This window comes from Drosophila willistoni, assembly GCF_018902025.1.
Source record: "Drosophila willistoni isolate 14030-0811.24 chromosome 2R unlocalized genomic scaffold, UCI_dwil_1.1 Seg167, whole genome shotgun sequence".
Lineage (NCBI taxonomy): Eukaryota > Metazoa > Arthropoda > Insecta > Diptera > Drosophilidae > Drosophila > Drosophila willistoni.
In genome coordinates, this window is record NW_025814050.1 from 20,566,475 (window position 1) to 20,582,746 (window position 16,272).

General features: G+C 34.2%; 1 protein-coding gene across 1 annotated transcript in view; it reads right to left on the minus strand.

The window, feature by feature from the left end:
• Positions 1–16,272, minus strand: part of LOC6641812 (protein bunched, class 2/F/G isoform) — a 124,470-nt gene that overhangs the window by 60,184 nt on the left and 48,014 nt on the right. The window lies entirely within an intron of this gene.

The following is a 16,272-nucleotide window of genomic DNA, read 5'->3' on the forward strand; positions in this document are numbered from 1 at the left end:
AAAAAACGAAAAACATTTAATTAACATACTCAGTCATGATATGAGACATTCCAAACAATATGTAATCTGGTGAATCTCTGTCGAGTCTCTATTTGTCGCATGCTGCATGCCACACAACAAAACACACACACACACAAAACGAAGTTAAAAGCTTACATAACAGACACACAAACACAACAACATTATCAAAACTGATGAGCAGCTGCGTGACTACATAATAGAAAAATGTTAGGGTGAATCGTAATCAGAAAATCAGGAGATACTTTTTTATGTACTTTAAAGAAATGTCACATTTGACGATGATCTGAGTTTGGATAAAGTTTTGAAACTGTGTTGAGCCATTCGATATACATTTTGTATAACTTGCTTCTCTTTTCGGTGCTTGTCCCGTCAGACAGTAAAAATTGTTGGCTTGGAAAATTCAGCGAAAATTTTACGATTTTTGCTTACTTTTTAAGTCTACTTCGAAGATTCGAGTGAAAAATATAAAAAATTATTAAAACTTTCCCAGAGTCCCCCTAGATCCTTCTATGATTAAATTATATATAAAAATGTAAGAACAGTTTTATTTGCAGTTCTCTAAACATATTCTAAGCCTGGGTTACTCATCATTCTTTTCAAAACAAATAAGAATTCTAAACAGTCTGTTTGCTATTCTCAACTAGGTTAGGATAGGTTAACTCCAACCTTAAATCGGTTGTGCGATATCTACCTTATCTTGAATGTTATCTATTGTCAGCATTTAAGTATTTGTGTTAAAGTTGAGTTATCAGGACATTCTAATGCTTAACCGAGAAATAAATGAATGACTTGAAACATTTTCGTTTTCTAGTGCTATTAAGGATTGTAATATCTCAATAATTTGGTCCTAATTCTTTTAAATTTTATATTTATATTTAACTGTTACTTTATGATTTTGTTCTTCTATATCAAAGACTTTTAATGGCGTGTTTTTTGTTAAAAAGGAGTTTTGCATTGCAAGTTAAAAGACTTGTGCTTATATAGATTGAGTCACCCTAATAGCTGTGTCTAGTTGTCAAGCTAGAAAGAGGACAAAAAATGTAATATGTCTCTCTAAACGTTAGTCAGGCAGTAGGTTGCTGTTGCTGTCGCCATCCCCTAGTTGTAGTTGTCATTGCTGATGCTACTGCGGCTGTTGTTTGTCTGTTGACAGCCATTTGACAGTTGACAGTTTTGCCTAGAAATATGACAGTTTCAGCTAGCTGGAAATGGCAAAGTGTCGCATTCGTAGACACTTTTACAAATGTCCAACATGTGAATTATTTCGTTCTGCTTGTGTAAGAGGAAATGATAAAATGATGGCATGTATAGTTGGGTTTCTTTCCCCAGCGAGTGATAACTAAGTGTATACGAAAAAAAACAAACCCCTGAATGTTTAATTAACATATTTAATTAAAATGAAATGACGAAAGTAACACTCATATACACAGACAGGATGGTAGGTAGGCCCAAAGGTTGCCAGTTAGAAGTGTAAAAAAGGAGGAGAAGGAGAGACGACCCTCTTAAGTACTGACAACGATGTGCTCTATGCTTATAATCATAATATGCCGACGACCCTGACTTTGAAAGCAAGTCACGTATGTACATATAAAGTGGCGCCCCCCAACAGTGTTTGAAGGGTCTTCACACACACACACACACACACAAACAAACACACACAGGTACATACAACACTTCTTCTTGTTGGCCAAAGAACTGTCAGTGTACCGAGTGCTTTTTTCTTGTATTATTTTGTCGAGTGCTAAGAGTTTGGTGGAAAAACCTTGGGATAAATGCTTGCCTGCTGAGAGCACACGGCCTGGCCTACCCCCCACTCGATTGCTAAACAACAACAAAAACGAGAAAATAAAACATTGCCTTGAAAATGTATTCATCATAGGAAAAATAAACAAAAGAGAAATAAGAACAGAAAACAAAAAAAAAAGAAAAAAGCGAGAAAAATAATATATCTCAAATGATATGCACGATGCCTGATGCCAAGAGAAATATTGTGGACTCTGAATGTTGACAAGGACTCGTGTTTTTTTGGCAATTGAATAGAAGAGATTCATATGACAAGGATTTATGTAAATGTCAATAGAGAACTTCTATAAAAAACAAAAGAAGGCGTTGAATGGTAAAAACAAAATAATAATTATTTGCTTTCAATATAAAGTTCTTAGAACTCGTTCGACTATGAAATTTATGCGCATTATAAGCAGGTGGAATAGTTCCTAAAGAGGATTTAAATGAAATTATGCAAAGGATTATGTGCTGGGCGATGTGCCTCATTGAGTTCAAGCGTAAAACTGCAGCAAAGTGGGAACACAAAAGGATGCACAACTTTACTTGCAACACTAAATGAGCAAAAACTACACAGCGCGGGAAAGAGAGAAAGAGGAAGAGAGAGAGCGAGAGAGTATGAGAGGTAGAGAAAGAATCATAACCTTGACCTGAAATTTTCCACCATGTGATGTGGGGTAGCTTCTGCTTGTGTCCCCCTCCTTCCTCACTTGGCTCAATCTGTACGTGAAGGCAGCGTGCTGCTGCATAGAGCACCCGCAGAACATGTTGTTATTTGAGTTTTAGTTTCCTTTGTTGCATCTCCCCCACATCGCCATATATAGATAGCTACAACATTGTGAGTAGGACACGGATCCCCCACCATTTTCTATTTGTCGTTTGTGCTATCCTTTTGATGCCTTCACGTACGCTTGATTTTATTTTATCTCATTTTCCGTTTGCAAGTTTTTCACTTTATTGTATGCTGAGTGGTGGGTGAATGGATGGAAGGAAAGAAATGTCAAGGACTTACAACATTTCGCAGTGCAGAGTCGACAAACGCAATGCGTATAAAATGCCATAAATATCCACTCACCTCTCACCCCCTTCACCATCATCTTTTCAGTTTCTCTTTTTGTAAGCATTTTTATGGTTGAAAAATGCAACAAATAAAAAAAACGATAAAGACCTCATTGTGTCTATTAAATGAGGCAAATCAATAAAAAGTGCGAAGAAACAACAGGAAAATGGGGGCAACACGTACACTGCTAAATTTAACAGCAATAAAAGAATATATAAAAGATGGCAACTCTGTGTCACATACAAGAAGACAAACATTCAATGTAGAGTTACACAATACACAATTTAAATAATCTTTAACGGCTTTGGCAGGAGTATGGCAACCCTAAAAAGGAAATGCAGGTAACTCTAAAACAAACAAAGAGCATATAAAAGTATTAACTTTTATATAAATTAGGAAAAATCTTCAGTTTTCATTACCTTTAAACAAATAAAAGTTTATACTATTCTATTAGTATGGCAACTCTGTCATAACTTAATACATGATGATGGCAACTCTAACATCACATAAACTTCTAGTCAAAACACAAACTGAGACACCAGCAATTGGATGATTTGATCGTTACTTAGATTAAATCATAATTGACCTCTAAACAAAACATTCTGTATTCATACCATTCTATAAATATGGCAACTCTGTCATTAGAAATACTATATAAAGGCAACTCTGGCAACAAATACTAACACAAGGAATGAAACATAAAAATAGATAAAGATAACAACTCTGCATGCAATTGACAGTTGAACAATTTTAATTACACTGCATAAAGTTTCCATCAAGTTGCCAACTCTAATTCAACATTGCGTGATGGCAACATTTTTTGATGAATTCCTCTGGATAGATACTTTTTAATAAAATTCGCATTAAATTGCCTATCGTTATCAATCGATTTAAAAGAGCATTTCTATAGATCAATTAATGGCTTAGTTAACTTTTGCGTCGCATTTACTTCAATGTGGCTGCCTCCTCACGTTTCTTTCAGTTTGTAGCCAGCTTAAACCGCTTACTGCCAGAAATGCCCATGCCATTCGCGCAGTGCAATGCAAAAAAAAAAAGAACTGAACAGAACAGAATCGACAAAAGAAAATCATCTGCTTAATAGGCAAACGACGGCGATTAAGTGAAGGCCAAGCCAGAAACGAGAAGCCAAAGTCAACGCCAGATGTTATGTTGTTGTATTGTCTATTTTATCAACGAGCAGAAATCTCAAATTAATTTAACAAAATGCCAAAATTGGCAAAGCCAAAGGCAAGAGTTGCATTCAAGCGAATAGAGAATTCTTTTGGGTGTGTTAGAAGAGCTTTGTTGAGGTCACACAACGCCCGCTTAAGCAAAAAGTCAAACCTAAAACTATTCATTTATATATGTATGTGGGGTGGTAATAAAAAGTATTGCGTATACGCAACGTTGCCATCAACGACGCCTTTGTGGCTGGTTGGCTGGCTTCGACAAGCTCAAGTCCTACAGGGGGAAGTAAAAGTTCTCGACAAGGAAATGAATGAAACCAACACAATCGCACACAAACCCACACACACACACACACATCGACATTTAATTTCCCAAAAAAAATTTCTTTAAGTAAGCATTGCGTAATCGTGTGGAATTAGTAGTTGGAAAGGGAAAGAAAATGCAAAATAAATAAGGTTTAAGCGTGAGTAAAGAATTGCCAACACTAACCCCCACCCCTCTGCCGCATTGTTGAAGAAAAATCAATGAGTTTCCATGCCACTTGTGTTTTTGGGCATTTTTCATTCAGAACTTTTGCCCATTGCCTAGAAGTATGCAATGGCTTTTGCGCTAATGTTGCTTCTATTGATTTCTGATAAATGACTTCGTCAACGACCATGTTAATGGAACAACAACAACAACAACAACAACAGGGTGGGTCAGGCTGAAGCATTTTGTTGTTTGGTTCCTGTTGATGGCCATTAAAAGGACACGACATTGAAGTCGATTAAGGTTGTCGAAATAATTGGAGAATTGGTCACCACCCTGACAGACCAGAGGACGAAATATGTGAAGTAAGGATCTAGTTCGTGTATCTATAAATATCTTGAAGGTTACACATTCGGAACTAGCTCAAATGACAAGGAATTGGTATCTTGGTAGGAGCAATTGAAGGAAATAATCTAGAGAGAGAGAGAGAGAGAGAGGGGAGCTAGTTGTCTTCTGTAAATCTATTTTATATAAAAAGCAATTTTATAATTGACAATAACAGACCATTCTAACTAATTTTCTACTAGCAAGAGTTCATATCCTAATAATATTGAGTTTATTTTTCATAGTTTAAGTTGAAAAAAGAGATAGTTAAGGTCCATTACGGTTCAAATCAAAAATACCAGCAGTAGAAAAACTTTTGGTAATGTTTCATTCATTGCATTTTCCCGCCCCTCAACTATGACCTCGTATTTAGAGGTTAATCCTGCTGCTAGCTCATTCCCATTCCCATTGTTCATTGACAGTGCTTAATCCTTGACATGATATTTGAAAAATGCACACACACACACGCACCCACACCATCACGCACATACCCATATACACAGAGCCAAGGACTTTTAGGCCTTCAAAACTGAAATAAAAGGATAGTGAAAAATAACGATTCCAATTGACGAATGTCGTTTTAATGTTTAACACATACAAAACTAAGAGAGACAGACAGAGACAGATAGAGAGAGCAAGAGAGAGAGAGAGAGAGAGAGAAAAGGTGATTGCCAATTGTTACGAATTGTTAACAATTTGCCATTTACATTTTAGGAAAATTATAAAACAATATTCAATTTGTTTGATAGCATGAGCATAAAAATTTAGTTACCTTTTAATAAAAATATTTCCGTTATTAAAAGCAATTTCTAAATTGTTTTGGTTTTCCATGAATGAAACTCAAAATGTGTCACGACGAGGCGACGACAACGACAACAACGACGAAGACGAGGACCAGGACGATGACGACACACGACGACGACGACGAGGACGACGACGACCAACGAAATAGGCGCGCAAAAAACTAAGGATAACTACAAAACGCAGCGAATTTCTAGAATTCTTTTTTTTTTTTTTGGTTAAAGTTTCTTTGCGTTTTGGGTTCGCGGTTTTTGGTCTTTTGGTGATTATAGTGACAATAATGTAAAAGAGCTAGAGCAAGAGAGGGGGAGAGAGACTCTTCAGAGCCAATCACTCATACACGGGACACACACGCGACACACACAATCGACGACGTTGCGTTGTTATTTCAACTAAGAAAAAAGAGGGGGCCGAGGCGAATTTTTTATTTGAATTGGAATTAAACTTTTATAATAAATATATATATTTATTTATTGGTTTGCTTTGCTTTTCGTTACTTTTTTTATATAATAAGAATTCTTATTCTTCTATTTTTTTGCACTTTCTTTTCTCTGGTTAGAGATATATCTTTTCTTTTCTTTACTTTTTTTTTTATATATACTTATATATGTGTATATAAGCTTATGCCTTTTCGTTAAACACCAAACTGTAGAACACCACGTTGTAGGGAAGTAAGCGGCGATTGGAGAGATTTGCAATTAATCTCATTTAATTAATTCAAATTTTTTATAATTTTTAATTTGATTGTAAAAAATAAATTTTTCTTTTCTACTTGTTTTGGTGTTTGGTTTAGAAAGAAGCCAAAGTGTAGATTGACAGCCTAACACAGTCAGTACTGAGGGTAAGTTTTCTTTTCGCCCAAGCGAAACATGCAGATGAGAGAGAGAGAGAGATACAGAGAGAAAGCAATTGGTCTAGAGACACACAGAGAGAGAGAAAAGTTCATTTTCATTTTTCTTTGACACGTGAGCGTACACACACACACTCTCTCTCTCTCTCTCTCTGTATTTCTCTCTGTCTGCACTGCGCTCTGTATCTCTCTGTGAAATTTATGTTGCAATTTGTTTGATTTTCTAGCTCTTTGCCTAGGCAAACTTTGAATTTATTTATCTAATTAGCCTTTTTCCGTCTCTCTCTCTCTCTCTCTCTCTCTCCCTAGCTTTGTGTCTTTCACACTCTTGCTTTTGATCTCTCTCTCTCTCTCTCTATTTATCTCTCTTTGTCGTTCATTTGGTGTATACACACATAAATATAATAAGTGCGGATATATATATATATATACCCAGAGCATAAATAACACCTGCTCCCTTCCTCCCCCTCATCCTACTCCTCTGCTGCTACTGCTGCTGCTTCTGGGGTTATGCTAGACGCCTGCGCACTGGCAAAAAACGTGGTCCGAATTTCATTTTTCCTATTCAGATTCTACATCGTTATCAAGTGGGTGGTGAACGAATGAGTACAAACGAATGGACGGTTGGTCGTCGGGAAGGGTTCATAACAATGGCCAAAAACACTGAGAGACAGCCATCACGACTGACTGAGAGAGAGAGAGAAAAAGAGAGACACAGCTGGGAGAGAGACCAATCGAGCAGGAAATTGTGTGCAGAAATGAACGCTGCACACAAAAGGAGAGCAGAGCAAAGTGGCAAGACAAAAGAGTGAGAGAAAATGAGGAAGTTCATTTCACCTCCCCCCACATTTTCCTTTTACTGAATATCTCTTCACCCTTCATCTAAATTTTTGACTTTTTACATCAAATAATTACTAGTGAAACTTATAAATATTTCATATATGTTAAATTTGTTGAGAAAGACCAACATCTAGTATGGGAAACATTTTTAAAAACGAGTTTTTTTTCGAATTCATTGTCCTCGCTAAGTAGTTTTTCTTTTGTCTTTCGTCTATAAAAGGATAAATTGGAGCATGACCTACATAAAACATAAATATCAACGAAAACTTCATACCAAATCCAAACGAATTTGCTATACTCATTGGGAGTAAAACATTATTTGAGGGGGAAAACATTAAATGATTAACTTAAAAAATGTTTTTCCATTTCAGTTGTCAAGAAATGAAATATAAATTACATTTCTTAGTTACACGAGAGCGTAGAAAACATATTAAAAGGGTGCACATTAAGGAGATTATTTTATAGAAGGGTTAATTAAACAATATTTCATTTGCCTAATGGATTTAACCTGTTCAACGTTACAATACAAAATGTGGATTACTCTCATTGTTTTCCTTTCCTTTCTTTTATTTTGGAGTTGTAATTCTCAACTGGTTAAAGCTTTTTATGCGCCTTGCAGCAATTAGTTATACTTTTTTGAGCTAAATATAAATCCTTTGCTTATCGTTAAATCATTTTCACATAATCATTTTCTTACGTACAACATCATTATAAAATACGACACTCTAATCTGAGATCAATTTGCATTACGTTCTCGTATTCCAGACGAATATAAATAGTTTACTGGTATTACATCAACATCTGAGATCACATATAAACATTTTACTTTCAACTTTAGCAATAATGAGTCATATGTACATACATATATATGTACCAAGATATATGTAATTTGAAATGTAAAGTAATATACATTGAAAACCACTTTTATATTATATAATTTTCTATTGTTTTTGTAAAATTAGAAAATATTGTATGGTGACGTTATATGATGAAAGGCTTAATGTTAAAAGTATAAAACATTTTTATCTGCTTTTGATGCAAAATCTGCATCGATTAATCGGAAGATTGCTAGATTAACCTAAACTTAGAGTACGGATTACGTATCTGTATCCGACTAGTCTCTTTTATTTTGATTTAAAATTATTATTCGATATCAACGCTTGTTTCATGCAACACATATAAACAAAGGACAGATTATTATTATAATTGGTACTAACAAAATGTGAAGACGTGGCTCTAATTCCATAATCTAATCTTGAAAGTGTTTCTCTATTGAATAACATCTCTTTCTCTCTTTATATACTTTGACTCACTTGGGTATTCCTTTGTTATAAAACATTATCATTAATATTAAATTGATTCTAAATAACTTACTCTATAATTTCTCTGAGTGGATATTAAATTTGGTTTTTATTTTTCACATACCTGCAAATAAAAGAAATAAATAACGTTATATAAACTTACTATACATATTATGGCAATTTATTATAGCAATATATATGTATATGTGTGTATGATCATTCAATGATTTGCCATAAAGCCCCCGAAAAAAAAAGAGAAAAAATAATTTAGGTTTTTATTATTAATGGGCCCACTTTTGGCTTTATGGCTCATTTCTGTATATTTTTAGCACAATTCAAGAAATCAAGGCAATATTTCTTCTCTCTCAGTCTATCACACTTGCTCTCCCTATCTCTCTCTCTTTGTATTATTTGGTTGGATCTCTCAATTGGTTTTGATAAGATTATAGAGTGGAAAAACTGATTAGATGACTTGAAGAAACTCAGAAAAGTTGAAGGCTTTTGAGTTGAGTTTGTTTGCCGTGTAAGCTGATCAAACACACAAAGCTCAAAACTCAAAAAGCGAAACTGGTTAACAGTTGTCAGAGCTTGTAATTTTCCATAAAGTTACAACAAAACAATTGGGTGCAGCAGCACGAGCACGAGCAGCAACGGGAACCAGTTCCAGTTGTTCTATAAGAGGTCGCCTCGTTATGATAATTATGATCATGATCTCAAATTGATTGAGTGGTTTATGGAAAACTTTTTTCGTTTTGTTTTGTTTTATTGAAAATGCTTAGACAAGTGGAAATTCGAAAGACAGAGAGAGAGAGAGAGAGAGGAGGATGAAGAGCACCCGCTTCCAAAAGAGGCTACACACTCAAAAAGTGGAAAATTTTGGGGATCAACAAAGTTGACCAACAATTAATAAACTGTAAATATTGTTGGATAGAATTTAGGAGAACTTAAGACAGACATTGAAGTAAATTTGTTACACATTTAGAAAGTTAATCTAAACGGAATAATTCTTAAATGTATAAACAATTTTAAGGTATAAACGCTTACTTAATTTTAATAAAACTTTTAGAATAAAACTTTTGTAAGTTATTCTTTAGAGTAAACCAGTAAGCCTATAGATATATTTTTTATAATCTTCATTGAAATTGTTTTACTAAAATGTCTAATTCATGGCGGGATCTAGGGCTGCAAAATGGGGGAACTTTGACGCCTATAGTATGCAATATGCTGGAAAAGTATTATTTGGTTGTGAAGCTTGCTTCGAGGATTATTTGTTTCCCCAGGACATTCCAAAATTCTTTTTTTACGTTTCGAAATTCGCATTTTTGTACTGTTATTGCATGCTTTAGGGTCCAATTTTCCCATTCTGCAGTATTAAACCCGCGTAAGGTCCAATTAGGATAAGTAATCCATATTTAGTAAGCACATTTTTATAAACGCAAGTTTAGAAACAAGAAAACAAAAAGTAATTTAGGAATTACAAAACTTTATACTTTTTATTTGTTTAAACCTTAAATTTTGCATTGAGATTTTAGTAAATATACGGTTATGAGCTTGTTTTTTTACGAACCGCATAATTTGAGGAACTTGTTTGGATTTCAGTGAACTGAATTGAAGGTCAAAGAACTAGTTCTACTCTCAAAGAACTTTAGGTATAAGACGGTAACGTCACATGATCTTATGAGATTTCAAAGACCATTCACCCTCCTGGCTCACCTGGAATTAGGTTATCAACCAAAAGTTCAACAACAAAGTAAGAGCTACGATTAGTTGGCTGATTGGAAAGGGGATAGTTCGGTTGGTAGTGGGGGGTCAATGTATTTAAAACGCAATTGACTGAAGCTACCTTTAAAAACCAACCCCACAAACAAACAAACAAATAAAAGTGTATATTAAAAACACATCAAAAAGAGAGAAACGATCACAAAGAGAGAGAGAGGAAGAGCGAGAGAAAGAGAGCCAAAACCGGCAAACGTAGCGGATGACGACGAAAAACAACTGCGAACAAAGCTTTTTTTTCTTTTTTTTTGTTATTTGTACGATGATGAAAAGGTTCAGGTTAGCCTGTCCGCTCAGTGTGACAGCGAACGTCGAGCGGTCTAAGTGAGTTTTGGGGTTTGAGTTGAGTTCAGTTTGTGTTATGGGCCGCAAACAACCGAAACGTGAACGCAAATGGTGGAAAATTTCGTGAAAAGCTAACAGTGTGAACCGCAAAACGCTAACAAAGGAAGGACAAAAGAGTCAAAGGATACACAACATATCATCTCTTCGGGTAGGATCTCGCTTCAGGCTCAACAAAATGTACGAAGTGGCGTGTCTGATGTTCATTTGCCCTTGGCTTATACTCGTCTTGCTCATGTTTATAGCCATGTCTGTGCTGTAACAACAACAACAACAACATCCACATCAAACAACCATCAACATGAAAAAACAATGAAGAAAAAAAAAAAAATTGGGCACATTGCAACATTGTTTTTGGTTTTAGTTTTCTTTTTTGGCAATGTGCCCATCATTGTAATTCCTAAATGACAAATCAAAAAAAGTGAAATGTGATTTTTAGTTTATAAACACAAAGACAAATAATTTAGTAACCATTAAAAAACAAAAACAATTTGTACCTTTTAATATTAAGTTTGTTTTTTTTTTCGTTTTGTATTATTAAAAAATAAATATTTCTATAAAGTAAGCAAAACAAAACGAGATAATTTTCAACAGGTGGGAGAGAGTGGGATGGAAGTGGGGGAGGAACTTATGAAAAATGTTCTCAGCGGTGGCTGTCGTCATATTTTTTTTTCTTTTTGGCGGTCAATGATTCAGCCGAAAAACAATTGGAAAAGAGAGAAAAAGAGAGGGGATAAAGATAATTTATATGGAACCTCAAAGTGTCTATTAATAACTCTTGGCCCAGACTAATTTGATTCATTTGCTATTAAGTCAACAGGATGGAGATTTAAGTATACATAAATTGAAAATTTTAGGCAAAATTTAAATCATTTTACTTCTAATAGATCATAATCTATAATTTCCATTATAATGAGGTTGAACTATAGAACAAAGCATGTTTAATATAGGTTTCAATGTGTTTAAGCATCTTATTTGGTTATGTTAGTTAGAATTTTGCCTTCAATTAGTCATTTCTAATTAATATTTTAAGGGGAAAGTCAAAGCGTAAAGAGAAAATGCATACCACATTTCTTGTAATACCACAGAACCAACAACTTACAACATTTTCAATTCCAACCTCATGTGATAATCATTTTAATCATCATCAATTTTATTATCATTGTCATTGATTAATATTCGAGTGGAAACTTTAGGAAGTTAAATTTAAATTTACTCACATGAGTTACAACCACATGAATTTTAAATAAAAACCTCTGAACTCATTTGCATTGAAGGTAAGACACATAATCAATAAAAAGTAAAATTTAAATTAAAAACTATAAAAATAAACTCAATCATTTATTAGTTGGACACTTTATTGTGTAATTTTAAATGGTTTTGGCGTGACTTTTATTCTCGAGGTCGTTCATATTTAAATTTAGAGGCTCTATTAAACCCTATTAATCTTAAAAATACATTTGGAATTCTTTAATTGAGTATCGATTTGTATCTTTTACTCTAAATTATTTAATTAAAAGAATGAGATGAACATAAAGTTGAAATCATCTATGAGAATAGTTGGTAAGAGGGATTTTTTTTCGAAAATTGAAAGGAGACTAAAGTTGACAATCCAGATGCCAGTTTTCCTGAATTTCACTTACCTACAGTTATTGCAAATCGTACACCTAACTTTTAAAGTCAACAACATTTGTAAGGTAAAATAGTTTAATAATATGTTCATAGGAACAGGATTGTCACTTCTAATTTTTCTCAAAATGTGTCAATACTTCAAAATCGTATTAAGATTGTTATGAAATCTGAATAAAGGTTAAATAAGAAGAAGTAGGAACTCAATGAAGACTTTCGATGGTGATCTACATCTCGAGGGCTTAATGAATCTTTTAAAAAAGCACTTACTATCAAAATAATTTATAATCATTGTCATTGGACTTTAGTCCCAGTTTTCCTTTATTTAGTCTTCGTTTTGTAGGTATATTTTTCATGTTTTACCTTTATGACTTTACATATTGCTCTATTCTTATCTCTGCTCACTTGTTTACCTATGGAACTCACAATCGATTTACTATATATACATATATATGTATTTGTATAGTAGAAATGTCTGTTTCCATGCTCTTGCACAATCAAATAGACGGTATAAACAAATGTCTGTCAAGCTTATCTATCCATATTTATATATATATGGTAAGATGTGTATACTTTGCCTTCTATCTCTATCTTTCTAAACATGATAAGATTAAACAAAATTAATTATTATTGGTAACTAATTTGGGCAATGACTTAACCCAATTTTCTTTGCCTATGTGTACCGTAAAGACATCGTAGAGAGTTATGAGTTGAGTGAAAGTTTTTAAACATATTACATGAGTAATTTGTTAGTGCCCAACAAACATAGCCAAAAGTCAAACGAACAATTTGTTATTATTTGCATAATTATTATTGTTTCAATATTTTGGTTTGTGTTGGGGAAAAAACAAAGAAAAGGCAGAGACAAAACCCATTTGTTTAAACATCTTCTTCTTCTTCTTTGTAAGGTGTCAATGACACCAATACTAGAGTAAATATTGAAGATTAAAGAGAAAATCCTTGAAAATCTATATTGAAATCAGGTTTTGGTTTAAACGAAAAGCTCGTTCAAAAGCCCCCGTCCAGAGTTAGAATCGAAGAGCTTTTTGAATTGTAATTGAAGATCGCCCAAGTGAGTCACTTTTTGTGTCTGGCTGTGTGTGCTAAGCTAATTCGTTATATGCTATACGGGTAAATATTATGGTTACTTAGTTAAATTATTGATATTTACTTTACGCATTGTTTAGGTTTGCTGTGTGACTAAGAGTTGGTCAAATAAATTGGCCCATTTTAACGAAATGGTAGACAAAAGTGGGTTAAACTTTTGATTTAACTGGAATTCTGCATATGGAAATGCATTTTCATTAGAATTGTTTTCCAGGAAAATGTCAGGACATTTGAGACACATCGCGTGCCCAAGTAACAAGAGCAATGCACCTACCTAAAGCTACCAGTTCTAATGGGTCAGTAGCAGCAGCGTGCCACAGGACACGACTCTCTCGACAACTACTACAACTTTTACACAAAAAACGTTCATTGTTGCAAGCTATAAATTTTGAATGTTTACATTCGTGTCTTGGTCTGTATGTGTGTGTATGTGTGTGTTTGTAATGGGCACTATGAACTCTCACACACTTATTCATTCAATACACATAGAGCCAGTTCCGGTCGAATGCAAATTTTAAGACACACACAAACAAACAAACACACTCACGAGGTTCCTACAATAGTTCATTGCTCTAGTTCTTTTATTTCCCTCCTCCCCCCTGCCTCCTGTTGCCATGTCTTTTGTGGCTAAAAAATCACCGACTTTGCTTATAATTTCGCACATAATTAAAATGCAGCCATAAACACACGAATTCATGATGTTTATGCAGCGGCCGCGGCGCTGTCCGCAAACAATAAAAACAAAACAAAACAAAAAAAACGCTCAAATTGCATTTAATCATAATTTTGCAATTATTGCTCGAGGTTTTTTTTCTTTTTTACCTTTGTCTATGCAATTACTGTTCAAATGGGCGGGGCAAAGCAACTTTTTCTTTTTTATTTTCGCAGTGCTTTGAAATGCACTGTGAAAAGAGGTATTTTGTTTTAAGGCTTGTCATGGGTTAGGGTAATGGCAAGATTAGACAAAAAGTCTAAAACGTCGGTCATTTATAAAGTTGCAAGTGTTATTTTGAGACACTGTAGAAATTTCTCGAAAGTTACTACTGTTTCATATGCCTATTAAACTTCTGTGAGAGATTATAAAGCGATTCTGTCAGCAAAATTAAACAAGTTTTGCCACATTTTCGAGTCAAAAACAAAATCAGTTAAACTGCAGTTTTTTTCAGAGGATTTTGTGAAATTTTCGGGCACTTTCTACGAAAAACAAACCAAAGCAATGGCCCCCAACGGAAGCTAAGTCTAGGATAACTTATTATTATCGCTTTTGGTTAAAGTAACTAAAAACACAAAGTTTTTAGAAACCTTAACCAAGGGTTTAGGCTAAAAAATAATATAAAATTCTGCATAGTTAAAGTCATTTGAAGACAGGTCAGATGTAAGAGTTTATTTATTTTCATATTGCTTTTTTTTAGAGCATCAAAAGTTCGTTTTTGCGTTCAAAATATTTGCTTAATTGATAAAACTTTTGCATTCTTTCGTTTCTTTCACAATTTCATAAGAGCTCACACATAAACAGGGGGAAAAAAATAGGAAAACTGCATGGCTTAGCAAACGGTTAAGTCGTGAGTTTCATAAGAATTTGCATGAAAAATTATGCAAAAAGAAAAAAAAATATACAAATTAAAATAATGATGGTAAACAACAAAAAAAAAAAAAAAAAACTGTTCAAGAAAAAGTGCAGTATAAGAAAGGAAATGTATTTCTCCTTGCCTTTTTCCCCTCTCTCGGTTGGCAGTCTTTGTAGGTATATCTAAGTTTAATGTCGCCAAAGTGTCTGGGCCATCCATTTAAGCCAAACGTCACACACGTCATTGGCCATGTCGTCAGCTTCTTCTCTCTCTCTTTCGTCGTCTTTGCTTGTGATTTTTACACACGGTGTAGGCTTAGTAAATTGCGGTATATTGGAAATGACGGTCTGTCGATTTATGCAACAGTCATTATATGTTGGACGATTAGTGATTGAGAGACAAAAAATCTTGAAAATTGCTTGAATGTACCGATGTAGTCCCATCTAGTTTAAGAATTTCAGATATTAGGGACCACTTGAGTCATGAGAAGACCAATTAAGCGCATAAATGATTCAAGATTTAGCATTAAGGGAAGTGTTTTAAAGTGTTCGATTTCTTATGTCTTTCCTAGTTCCTAGATTAAGAAATGAAAGATCTTAAAGTCTCCATAAGAAATATTAGAATAAAAATCTTCAATAAAGATACAAAAGAACATGAAGCTAGAGTTCAGATACTAGGTAAATGGAATAAGTTAGAAGAGAATCAGCTAAAGCTCTTCTATAATTATCTATTTCCTCCAACTGAAAGCATCTAGGATTATGATTTTCCCCTCAATTCCATTCAGAATATTAATAAATCTGACATTCACCTGCATCAGTTACTGAAAACAGGGTATCAGTTAGCCGTATTTAGCTAGGTACTGTTTTTTTTCCTTTTCATTTTCCATGAAATCCAAAACCCACATAATATGAACTTAAGCTTTCTGGAAATTGTTTTTGTTGTTTTGTTTGGTTGCCTTTCTTTTTGTTTTAGTTTTATGTGGCAACTAATGAAGCGCACCATGTGCCACCGGCAACAACAATAACAAAAGAAATTTTTGTGTTTTTCCTTCGTTGTTTGCTTCTGTTTGGTTTATTTCAGTTTATTTTTACTCTCACAGCAGCAGCTCATTAGCCGGGGACCTGAGAAGGCCACGTGGCAATGTATACGGCGGCT